Below are 14,085 nucleotides of genomic sequence, written 5' to 3' on the forward strand. Positions count from 1 at the left end.
CGATCCGCGTTATGATAAATATTTCGAGGTTCCCGATTCCACAAAATTATAAAAATTATACGGCTGTGTAGCGGGGATCAAAACGAGTAATTTCATGTATAAAGTTTAATTAATCTCCCAATAGTTTGCCGGGAAACATCGATTCTTCCGATCTAGAAAGAGACAGAGACAGTCGATCCGCGTTATGATAAATATTTCAAGGTTCCCGATTCCACAAAATTATAAAAAGTATACGGCTGTGTAGCAGGGATCAGAACGAGTAATTTCATGTATAAAGTTTAATTAAACTCCCAATAGTTTGCCGGGAAACATCGATTCTTCCGATCTAGAAAGAGACAGAGACAGTCGATCCGCGTTATGATAAATATTTCAAGGTTCCCGATCCCACAAAATTATAAAAAGTATACGGCTGTGTAGCGGGGATCAGAACGAGTAATTTCATGTATAAAGTTTAATTAAACTCCCAATAGTTTGCCGGGAAACATCGATTCTTCCGATCTAGAAAGAGACAGAGACAGTCGATCCGCGTTATGATAAATATTTCAAGGTTCCCGATTCCACAAAATTATAAAAAGTATACGGCTGTGTAGCGGGGATCAAAACGAGTAATTTCATGTATAAAGTTTAATTAATCTCCCAATAGTTTGCCGGGAAACATCGATTCTTCCGATCTAGAAAGAGACAGAGACAGTCGATCCGCGTTATGATAAATATTTCAAGGTTCCCGATTCCACAAAATTATAAAAAGTATACGGCTGTGTAGCAGGGATCAGAACGAGTAATTTCATGTATAAAGTTTAATTAAACTCCCAATAGTTTGCCGGGAAACATCGATTCTTCCGATCTAGAAAGAGACAGAGACAGTCGATCCGCGTTATGATAAATATTTCAAGGTTCCCGATTCCACAAAATTATAAAAAGTATACGGCTGTGTAGCGGGGATCAAAACGAGTAATTTCATGTAAAAAGTTTAATTAATCTCCCAATAGTTTGCCGGGAAACATCGATTCTTCCGATCTAGAAAGAGACAGAGACAGTCGATCCGCGTTATGATAAATATTTCGAGGTTCCCGATTCCACAAAATTATAAAAAGTATACGGCTGTGTAGCAGGGATCAGAACGAGTAATTTCATGTATAAAGTTTAATTAAACTCCCAATAGTTTGCCGGGAAACATCGATTCTTCCGATCTAGAAAGAGACAGAGACAGTCGATCCGCGTTATGATAAATATTTCAAGGTTCCCGATTCCACAAAATTATAAAAAGTATACGGCTGTGTAGCGGGGATCAGAACGAGTAATTTCATGTATAAAGTTTAATTAAACTCCCAATAGTTAGCCGGGAAACATCGATTCTTCCGATCTAGAAAGAGACAGAGACAGTCGATCCGCGTTATGATAAATATTTCAAGGTTCCCGATTCCACAAAATTATAAAAAGTATACGGCTGTGTAGCGGGGATCAAAACGAGTAATTTCATGTATAAAGTTTAATTAATCTCCCAATAGTTTGCCGGGAAACATCGATTCTTCCGATCTAGAAAGAGACAGAGACAGTCGATCCGCGTTATGATAAATATTTCGAGGTTCCCGATTCCACAAAATTATAAAAATTATACGGCTGTGTAGCGGGGATCAAAACGAGTAATTTCATGTATAAAGTTTAATTAATCTCCCAATAGTTTGCCGGGAAACATCGATTCTTCCGATCTAGAAAGAGACAGAGACAGTCGATCCGCGTTATGATAAATATTTCAAGGTTCCCGATTCCACAAAATTATAAAAAGTATACGGCTGTGTAGCAGGGATCAGAACGAGTAATTTCATGTATAAAGTTTAATTAAACTCCCAATAGTTTGCCGGGAAACATCGATTCTTCCGATCTAGAAAGAGACAGAGACAGTCGATCCGCGTTATGATAAATATTTCAAGGTTCCCGATCCCACAAAATTATAAAAAGTATACGGCTGTGTAGCGGGGATCAGAACGAGTAATTTCATGTATAAAGTTTAATTAAACTCCCAATAGTTTGCCGGGAAACATCGATTCTTCCGATCTAGAAAGAGACAGAGACAGTCGATCCGCGTTATGATAAATATTTCAAGGTTCCCGATTCCACAAAATTATAAAAAGTATACGGCTGTGTAGCGGGGATCAAAACGAGTAATTTCATGTATAAAGTTTAATTAATCTCCCAATAGTTTGCCGGGAAACATCGATTCTTCCGATCTAGAAAGAGACAGAGACAGTCGATCCGCGTTATGATAAATATTTCAAGGTTCCCGGTCCACAAAATTATAAAAAGTATACGGCTGTGTAGCAGGGATCAGAACGAGTAATTTCATGTATAAAGTTTAATTAAACTCCCAATAGTTTGCCGGGAAACATCGATTCTTCCGATCTAGAAAGAGACAGAGACAGTCGATCCGCGTTATGATAAATATTTCGAGGTTCCCGATTCCACAAAATTATAAAAAGTATACGGCTGTGTAGCGGGGATCAGAACGAGTAATTTCATGTATAAAGTTTAATTAAACTCCCAATAGTTTGCCGGGAAACATCGATTCTTCCGATCTAGAAAGAGACAGAGACAGTCGATCCGCGTTATGATAAATATTTCAAGGTTCCCGATTCCACAAAATTATAAAAAGTATACGGCTGTGTAGCGGGGATCAGAACGAGTAATTTCATGTATAAAGTTTAATTAAACTCCCAATAGTTTGCCGGGAAACATCGATAGTTCGATCGCGCGAGAGAGACAGAGAAACGAACAGACTTCTTTTCGATTTACGGCTAAAATAAATTTTTCTCATTTTATTCAATAACATATTCTTGCTTAGATAACTTTTTTACATAGGGATTAAGCATTTAGAACGATAGATTGTTTAAAATAAGGGCACTTTACTCTTGACATTTTACGGTTTTTTCAATTTTCTGAAAAATCCTATCATTAGATTTTTTTAAAAATACGATATTCTTGCTTATCTAACGTTTCTACATAGGGATTAAGCATTTAGAACGAAATCTAATGTCAGAAAATGGCACTTTACTCTTGACATTTTTCGGTTTTTTCAATTTTCTGGAAAATCCTATCATTAGATTTTTTTAAAAATACGATATTCTTGCTTAACTAACGTTTCTACATAGGGATTAAGCATTTAGAACGAAATCTAATGTAGGAAAATGGTACTTTACTCTTGATCGGTACGTTGGGACTTTGAAAATATTCGGGCGTTCCAATCGCTCGTCTGTTGCATCATAGCGCGTCTCGGCGCAATCGACCGATTCGCTCGATCCATTATTTTCGATTTACGGCTAAAATAAATTTTTCTAATTTTTTTCAATAACATATTCCTGCTTAAATAACTTTTTTACATAGGGATTAAGCATTTAGAACGATACATTGTTTAAAGTAAGGGCACTTTACTCTTGACATTTTACGGTTTTTTCAATTTTCTGAAAAATCCTATCATTAGATTTTTTTAAAAATACGATATTCTTGCTTAACTAACGTTTCTACATAGGGATTAAGCATTTAGAACGAAATCTAATGTCAGAAAATGGCACTTTACTCTTGACATTTTTCGGTTTTTTCAATTTTCTGGAAAATCCTATCATTAGATTTTTTTAAAAATACGATATTCTTGCTTAACTAACGTTTTTACATAGGGATTAAGCATTTAGAACGAAATCTAATGTAGGAAAATGGTACTTTACTCTTGATCGGTACGTTGGGACTTTGAAAATATTCGGGCGTTCCAATCGCTCGTCTGTTGCATCATAGCGCGTCTCGGCGCAATCGACCGATTCGCTCGATCCATTATTTTCGATTTACGGCTAAAATAAATTTTTCTAATTTTTTTCAATAACATATTCCTGCTTAAATAACTTTTTTACATAGGGATTAAGCATTTAGAACGATACATTGTTTAAAGTAAGGGCACTTTACTCTTGACATTTTACGGTTTTTTCAATTTTCTGAAGAATCCTATCATTAGATTTTTTTAAAAATACGATATTCTTGCTTAACTAACGTTTCTACATAGGGATTAAGCATTTAGAACGAAATCTAATGTCAGAAAATGGCACTTTACTCTTGACATTTTTCGGTTTTTTCAATTTTCTGGGAAATCCTATCATTAGATTTTTTTAAAAATACGATATTCTTGCTTAACTAACGTTTTTACATAGGGATTAAGCATTTAGAACGAAATCTAATGTAGGAAAATGGTACTTTACTCTTGATCGGTACGTTGGGACTTTGAAAATATTCGGGCGTACGCGACGCGCTCGGCGCTTCGAACAGCTCCGGTGTCCCCATTATTTTCGATTTACGGCTAAAATAAATTTTTCTAATTTTTTTCAATAACATATTCCTGCTTAAATAACTTTTTTACATAGGGATTAAGCATTTAGAACGATACATTGTTTAAAGTAAGGGCACTTTACTCTTGACATTTTACGGTTTTTTCAATTTTCTGAAGAATCCTATCATTAGATTTTTTTAAAAATACGATATTCTTGCTTAACTAACGTTTCTACATAGGGATTAAGCATTTAGAACGAAATCTAATGTCAGAAAATGGCACTTTACTCTTGACATTTTTCGGTTTTTTCAATTTTCTGGAAAATCCTATCATTAGATTTTTTTAAAAATACGATATTCTTGCTTAACTAACGTTTTTACATAGGGATTAAGCATTTAGAACGAAATCTAATGTAGGAAAATGGTACTTTACTCTTGATCGGTACGTTGGGACTTTGAAAATATTCGGGCGTTCCAATCGCTCGTCTGTTGCATCATAGCGCGTCTCGGCGCAATCGACCGATTCGCTCGATCCATTATTTTCGATTTACGGCTAAAATAAATTTTTCTAATTTTTTTCAATAACATATTCCTGCTTAAATAACTTTTTTACATAGGGATTAAGCATTTAGAACGATACATTGTTTAAAGTAAGGGCACTTTACTCTTGACATTTTACGGTTTTTTCAATTTTCTGAAAAATCCTATCATTAGATTTTTTTAAAAATACGATATTCTTGCTTAACTAACGTTTCTACATAGGGATTAAGCATTTAGAACGAAATCTAATGTCAGAAAATGGCACTTTACTCTTGACATTTTTCGGTTTTTTCAATTTTCTGGAAAATCCTATCATTAGATTTTTTTAAAAATACGATATTCTTGCTTAACTAACGTTTTTACATAGGGATTAAGCATTTAGAACGAAATCTAATGTAGGAAAATGGTACTTTACTCTTGATCGGTACGTTGGGACTTTGAAAATATTCGGGCGTTCCAATCGCTCGTCTGTTGCATCATAGCGCGTCTCGGCGCAATCGACCGATTCGCTCGATCCATTATTTTCGATTTACGGCTAAAATAAATTTTTCTAATTTTTTTCAATAACATATTCCTGCTTAAATAACTTTTTTACATAGGGATTAAGCATTTAGAACGATACATTGTTTAAAGTAAGGGCACTTTACTCTTGACATTTTACGGTTTTTTCAATTTTCTGAAGAATCCTATCATTAGATTTTTTTAAAAATACGATATTCTTGCTTAACTAACGTTTCTACATAGGGATTAAGCATTTAGAACGAAATCTAATGTCAGAAAATGGCACTTTACTCTTGACATTTTTCGGTTTTTTCAATTTTCTGGAAAATCCTATCATTAGATTTTTTTAAAAATACGATATTCTTGCTTAACTAACGTTTTTACATAGGGATTAAGCATTTAGAACGAAATCTAATGTAGGAAAATGGTACTTTACTCTTGATCGGTACGTTGGGACTTTGAAAATATTCGGGCGTACGCGACGCGCTCGGCGCTTCGAACAGCTCCGGTGTCCCCATTATTTTCGATTTACGGCTAAAATAAATTTTTCTAATTTTTTTCAATAACATATTCCTGCTTAAATAACTTTTTTACATAGGGATTAAGCATTTAGAACGATACATTGTTTAAAGTAAGGGCACTTTACTCTTGACATTTTACGGTTTTTTCAATTTTCTGAAGAATCCTATCATTAGATTTTTTTAAAAATACGATATTCTTGCTTAACTAACGTTTCTACATAGGGATTAAGCATTTAGAACGAAATCTAATGTCAGAAAATGGCACTTTACTCTTGACATTTTTCGGTTTTTTCAATTTTCTGGAAAATCCTATCATTAGATTTTTTTAAAAATACGATATTCTTGCTTAACTAACGTTTTTACATAGGGATTAAGCATTTAGAACGAAATCTAATGTAGGAAAATGGTACTTTACTCTTGATCGGTACGTTGGGACTTTGAAAATATTCGGGCGTTCCAATCGCTCGTCTGTTGCATCATAGCGCGTCTCGGCGCAATCGACCGATTCGCTCGATCCATTATTTTCGATTTACGGCTAAAATAAATTTTTCTAATTTTTTTCAATAACATATTCCTGCTTAAATAACTTTTTTACATAGGGATTAAGCATTTAGAACGATACATTGTTTAAAGTAAGGGCACTTTACTCTTGACATTTTACGGTTTTTTCAATTTTCTGAAGAATCCTATCATTAGATTTTTTTAAAAATACGATATTCTTGCTTAACTAACGTTTCTACATAGGGATTAAGCATTTAGAACGAAATCTAATGTCAGAAAATGGCACTTTACTCTTGACATTTTTCGGTTTTTTCAATTTTCTGGAAAATCCTATCATTAGATTTTTTTAAAAATACGATATTCTTGCTTAACTAACGTTTTTACATAGGGATTAAGCATTTAGAACGAAATCTAATGTAGGAAAATGGTACTTTACTCTTGATCGGTACGTTGGGACTTTGAAAATATTCGGGCGTTCCAATCGCTCGTCTGTTGCATCATAGCGCGTCTCGGCGCAATCGACCGATTCGCTCGATCCATTATTTTCGATTTACGGCTAAAATAAATTTTTCTAATTTTTTTCAATAACATATTCCTGCTTAAATAACTTTTTTACATAGGGATTAAGCATTTAGAACGATACATTGTTTAAAGTAAGGGCACTTTACTCTTGACATTTTACGGTTTTTTCAATTTTCTGAAGAATCCTATCATTAGATTTTTTTAAAAATACGATATTCTTGCTTAACTAACGTTTCTACATAGGGATTAAGCATTTAGAACGAAATCTAATGTCAGAAAATGGCACTTTACTCTTGACATTTTTCGGTTTTTTCAATTTTCTGGAAAATCCTATCATTAGATTTTTTTAAAAATACGATATTCTTGCTTAACTAACGTTTCTACATAGGGATTAAGCATTTAGAACGAAATCTAATGTAGGAAAATGGTACTTTACTCTTGATCGGTACGTTGGGACTTTGAAAATATTCGGGCGTTCCAATCGCTCGTCTGTTGCATCATAGCGCGTCTCGGCGCAATCGAGCGATTCGCTCGATCCATTATTTTCGATTTACGGCTAAAATAAATTTTTCTAATTTTTTTCAATAACATATTCCTGCTTAAATAACTTTTTTACATAGGGATTAAGCATTTAGAACGATACATTGTTTAAAGTAAGGGCACTTTACTCTTGACATTTTACGGTTTTTTCAATTTTCTGAAAAATCCTATCATTAGATTTTTTTAAAAATACGATATTCTTGCTTAACTAACGTTTCTACATAGGGATTAAGCATTTGGAACGAAATCTAATGTCAGAAAATGGCACTTTACTCTTGACATTTTTCGGTTTTTTCAATTTTCTGGAAAATCCTATCATTAGATTTTTTTAAAAATACGATATTCTTGCTTAACTAACGTTTTTACATAGGGATTAAGCATTTAGAACGAAATCTAATGTAGGAAAATGGTACTTTACTCTTGATCGGTACGTTGGGACTTTGAAAATATTCGGGCGTTCCAATCGCTCGTCTGTTGCATCATAGCGCGTCTCGGCGCAATCGACCGATTCGCTCGATCCATTATTTTCGATTTACGGCTAAAATAAATTTTTCTAATTTTTTTCAATAACATATTCCTGCTTAAATAACTTTTTTACATAGGGATTAAGCATTTAGAACGATACATTGTTTAAAGTAAGGGCACTTTACTCTTGACATTTTACGGTTTTTTCAATTTTCTGAAAAATCCTATCATTAGATTTTTTTAAAAATACGATATTCTTGCTTAACTAACGTTTCTACATAGGGATTAAGCATTTAGAACGAAATCTAATGTCAGAAAATGGCACTTTACTCTTGACATTTTTCGGTTTTTTCAATTTTCTGGAAAATCCTATCATTAGATTTTTTTAAAAATACGATATTCTTGCTTAACTAACGTTTTTACATAGGGATTAAGCATTTAGAACGAAATCTAATGTAGGAAAATGGTACTTTACTCTTGATCGGTACGTTGGGACTTTGAAAATATTCGGGCGTTCCAATCGCTCGTCTGTTGCATCATAGCGCGTCTCGGCGCAATCGACCGATTCGCTCGATCCATTATTTTCGATTTACGGCTAAAATAAATTTTTCTAATTTTTTTCAATAACATATTCCTGCTTAAATAACTTTTTTACATAGGGATTAAGCATTTAGAACGATACATTGTTTAAAGTAAGGGCACTTTACTCTTGACATTTTACGGTTTTTTCAATTTTCTGAAAAATCCTATCATTAGATTTTTTTAAAAATACGATATTCTTGCTTAACTAACGTTTTTACATAGGGATTAAGCATTTAGAACGAAATCTAATGTAGGAAAATGGTACTTTACTCTTGATCGGTACGTTGGGACTTTGAAAATATTCGGGCGTACGCGACGCGCTCGGCGCTTCGAACAGCTCCGGTGTCCCCATTATTTTCGATTTACGGCTAAAATAAATTTTTCTAATTTTTTTCAATAACATATTCCTGCTTAAATAACTTTTTTACATAGGGATTAAGCATTTAGAACGATACATTGTTTAAAGTAAGGGCACTTTACTCTTGACATTTTACGGTTTTTTCAATTTTCTGAAGAATCCTATCATTAGATTTTTTTAAAAATACGATATTCTTGCTTAACTAACGTTTCTACATAGGGATTAAGCATTTAGAACGAAATCTAATGTCAGAAAATGGCACTTTACTCTTGACATTTTTCGGTTTTTTCAATTTTCTGGAAAATCCTATCATTAGATTTTTTTAAAAATACGATATTCTTGCTTAACTAACGTTTTTACATAGGGATTAAGCATTTAGAACGAAATCTAATGTAGGAAAATGGTACTTTACTCTTGATCGGTACGTTGGGACTTTGAAAATATTCGGGCGTTCCAATCGCTCGTCTGTTGCATCATAGCGCGTCTCGGCGCAATCGACCGATTCGCTCGATCCATTATTTTCGATTTACGGCTAAAATAAATTTTTCTAATTTTTTTCAATAACATATTCCTGCTTAAATAACTTTTTTACATAGGGATTAAGCATTTAGAACGATACATTGTTTAAAGTAAGGGCACTTTACTCTTGACATTTTACGGTTTTTTCAATTTTCTGAAGAATCCTATCATTAGATTTTTTTAAAAATACGATATTCTTGCTTAACTAACGTTTCTACATAGGGATTAAGCATTTAGAACGAAATCTAATGTCAGAAAATGGCACTTTACTCTTGACATTTTTCGGTTTTTTCAATTTTCTGGAAAATCCTATCATTAGATTTTTTTAAAAATACGATATTCTTGCTTAACTAACGTTTTTACATAGGGATTAAGCATTTAGAACGAAATCTAATGTAGGAAAATGGTACTTTACTCTTGATCGGTACGTTGGGACTTTGAAAATATTCGGGCGTACGCGACGCGCTCGGCGCTTCGAACAGCTCCGGTGTCCCCATTATTTTCGATTTACGGCTAAAATAAATTTTTCTAATTTTTTTCAATAACATATTCCTGCTTAAATAACTTTTTTACATAGGGATTAAGCATTTAGAACGATACATTGTTTAAAGTAAGGGCACTTTACTCTTGACATTTTACGGTTTTTTCAATTTTCTGAAGAATCCTATCATTAGATTTTTTTAAAAATACGATATTCTTGCTTAACTAACGTTTCTACATAGGGATTAAGCATTTAGAACGAAATCTAATGTCAGAAAATGGCACTTTACTCTTGACATTTTTCGGTTTTTTCAATTTTCTGGAAAATCCTATCATTAGATTTTTTTAAAAATACGATATTCTTGCTTAACTAACGTTTCTACATAGGGATTAAGCATTTAGAACGAAATCTAATGTAGGAAAATGGTACTTTACTCTTGATCGGTACGTTGGGACTTTGAAAATATTCGGGCGTTCCAATCGCTCGTCTGTTGCATCATAGCGCGTCTCGGCGCAATCGAGCGATTCGCTCGATCCATTATTTTCGATTTACGGCTAAAATAAATTTTTCTAATTTTTTTCAATAACATATTCCTGCTTAAATAACTTTTTTACATAGGGATTAAGCATTTAGAACGATACATTGTTTAAAGTAAGGGCACTTTACTCTTGACATTTTACGGTTTTTTCAATTTTCTGAAAAATCCTATCATTAGATTTTTTTAAAAATACGATATTCTTGCTTAACTAACGTTTCTACATAGGGATTAAGCATTTGGAACGAAATCTAATGTCAGAAAATGGCACTTTACTCTTGACATTTTTCGGTTTTTTCAATTTTCTGGAAAATCCTATCATTAGATTTTTTTAAAAATACGATATTCTTGCTTAACTAACGTTTTTACATAGGGATTAAGCATTTAGAACGAAATCTAATGTAGGAAAATGGTACTTTACTCTTGATCGGTACGTTGGGACTTTGAAAATATTCGGGCGTTCCAATCGCTCGTCTGTTGCATCATAGCGCGTCTCGGCGCAATCGACCGATTCGCTCGATCCATTATTTTCGATTTACGGCTAAAATAAATTTTTCTAATTTTTTTCAATAACATATTCCTGCTTAAATAACTTTTTTACATAGGGATTAAGCATTTAGAACGATACATTGTTTAAAGTAAGGGCACTTTACTCTTGACATTTTACGGTTTTTTCAATTTTCTGAAAAATCCTATCATTAGATTTTTTTAAAAATACGATATTCTTGCTTAACTAACGTTTCTACATAGGGATTAAGCATTTAGAACGAAATCTAATGTCAGAAAATGGCACTTTACTCTTGACATTTTTCGGTTTTTTCAATTTTCTGGAAAATCCTATCATTAGATTTTTTTAAAAATACGATATTCTTGCTTAACTAACGTTTTTACATAGGGATTAAGCATTTAGAACGAAATCTAATGTAGGAAAATGGTACTTTACTCTTGATCGGTACGTTGGGACTTTGAAAATATTCGGGCGTTCCAATCGCTCGTCTGTTGCATCATAGCGCGTCTCGGCGCAATCGACCGATTCGCTCGATCCATTATTTTCGATTTACGGCTAAAATAAATTTTTCTAATTTTTTTCAATAACATATTCCTGCTTAAATAACTTTTTTACATAGGGATTAAGCATTTAGAACGATACATTGTTTAAAGTAAGGGCACTTTACTCTTGACATTTTACGGTTTTTTCAATTTTCTGAAAAATCCTATCATTAGATTTTTTTAAAAATACGATATTCTTGCTTAACTAACGTTTCTACATAGGGATTAAGCATTTAGAACGAAATCTAATGTCAGAAAATGGCACTTTACTCTTGACATTTTTCGGTTTTTTCAATTTTCTGGAAAATCCTATCATTAGATTTTTTTAAAAATACGATATTCTTGCTTAACTAACGTTTTTACATAGGGATTAAGCATTTAGAACGAAATCTAATGTAGGAAAATGGTACTTTACTCTTGATCGGTACGTTGGGACTTTGAAAATATTCGGGCGTTCCAATCGCTCGTCTGTTGCATCATAGCGCGTCTCGGCGCAATCGACCGATTCGCTCGATCCATTATTTTCGATTTACGGCTAAAATAAATTTTTCTAATTTTTTTCAATAACATATTCCTGCTTAAATAACTTTTTTACATAGGGATTAAGCATTTAGAACGATACATTGTTTAAAGTAAGGGCACTTTACTCTTGACATTTTACGGTTTTTTCAATTTTCTGAAGAATCCTATCATTAGATTTTTTTAAAAATACGATATTCTTGCTTAACTAACGTTTCTACATAGGGATTAAGCATTTAGAACGAAATCTAATGTCAGAAAATGGCACTTTACTCTTGACATTTTTCGGTTTTTTCAATTTTCTGGAAAATCCTATCATTAGATTTTTTTAAAAATACGATATTCTTGCTTAACTAACGTTTTTACATAGGGATTAAGCATTTAGAACGAAATCTAATGTAGGAAAATGGTACTTTACTCTTGATCGGTACGTTGGGACTTTGAAAATATTCGGGCGTACGCGACGCGCTCGGCGCTTCGAACAGCTCCGGTGTCCCCATTATTTTCGATTTACGGCTAAAATAAATTTTTCTAATTTTTTTCAATAACATATTCCTGCTTAAATAACTTTTTTACATAGGGATTAAGCATTTAGAACGATACATTGTTTAAAGTAAGGGCACTTTACTCTTGACATTTTACGGTTTTTTCAATTTTCTGAAGAATCCTATCATTAGATTTTTTTAAAAATACGATATTCTTGCTTAACTAACGTTTCTACATAGGGATTAAGCATTTAGAACGAAATCTAATGTCAGAAAATGGCACTTTACTCTTGACATTTTTCGGTTTTTTCAATTTTCTGGAAAATCCTATCATTAGATTTTTTTAAAAATACGATATTCTTGCTTAACTAACGTTTTTACATAGGGATTAAGCATTTAGAACGAAATCTAATGTAGGAAAATGGTACTTTACTCTTGATCGGTACGTTGGGACTTTGAAAATATTCGGGCGTTCCAATCGCTCGTCTGTTGCATCATAGCGCGTCTCGGCGCAATCGACCGATTCGCTCGATCCATTATTTTCGATTTACGGCTAAAATAAATTTTTCTAATTTTTTTCAATAACATATTCCTGCTTAAATAACTTTTTTACATAGGGATTAAGCATTTAGAACGATATATTGTTTAAAGTAAGGGCACTTTACTCTTGACATTTTACGGTTTTTTCAATTTTCTGAAAAATCCTATCATTAGATTTTTTTAAAAATACGATATTCTTGCTTAACTAACGTTTCTACATAGGGATTAAGCATTTAGAACGAAATCTAATGTCAGAAAATGGCACTTTACTCTTGACATTTTTCGGTTTTTTCATTTTTCTGGAAAATCCTATCATTAGATTTTTTTAAAAATACGATATTCTTGCTTAACTAACGTTTCTACATAGGGATTAAGCATTTAGAACGAAATCTAATGTAGGAAAATGGTACTTTACTCTTGATCGGTACGTTGGGACTTTGAAAATATTCGGGCGTTCCAATCGCTCGTCTGTTGCATCATAGCGCGTCTCGGCGCAATCGAGCGATTCGCTCGAACCATTATTTTCGATTTACGGCTAAAATAAATTTTTCTCATTTTATTCAATAACATATTCTTGCTTAGATAACTTTTTTACATAGGGATTAAGCATTTAGAACGATAGATTGTTTAAAATAAGGGCACTTTACTCTTGACATTTTACGGTTTTTTCAATTTTCTGAAAAATCCTATCATTAGATTTTTTTAAAAATACGATATTCTTGCTTATCTAACGTTTCTACATAGGGATTAAGCATTTAGAACGAAATCTAATGTCAGAAAATGGCACTTTACTCTTGACATTTTTCGGTTTTTTCAATTTTCTGGAAAATCCTATCATTAGATTTTTTTAAAAATACGATATTCTTGCTTAACTAACGTTTCTACATAGGGATTAAGCATTTAGAACGAAATCTAATGTAGGAAAATGGTACTTTACTCTTGATCGGTACGTTGGGACTTTGAAAATATTCGGGCGTTCCAATCGCTCGTCTGTTGCATCATCGCGCGTCTCGGCGCAATCGAGCGATTCGCTCGATCCATTATTTTCGATTTACGGCTAAAATAAATTTTTCTAATTTTTTTCAATAACATATTCCTGCTTAAATAACTTTTTTACATAG

The sequence above is a fragment of the Megalopta genalis genome, unplaced genomic scaffold, assembly GCF_051020955.1.
Source record: "Megalopta genalis isolate 19385.01 unplaced genomic scaffold, iyMegGena1_principal scaffold0136, whole genome shotgun sequence".
Taxonomy (NCBI): domain Eukaryota; kingdom Metazoa; phylum Arthropoda; class Insecta; order Hymenoptera; family Halictidae; genus Megalopta; species Megalopta genalis.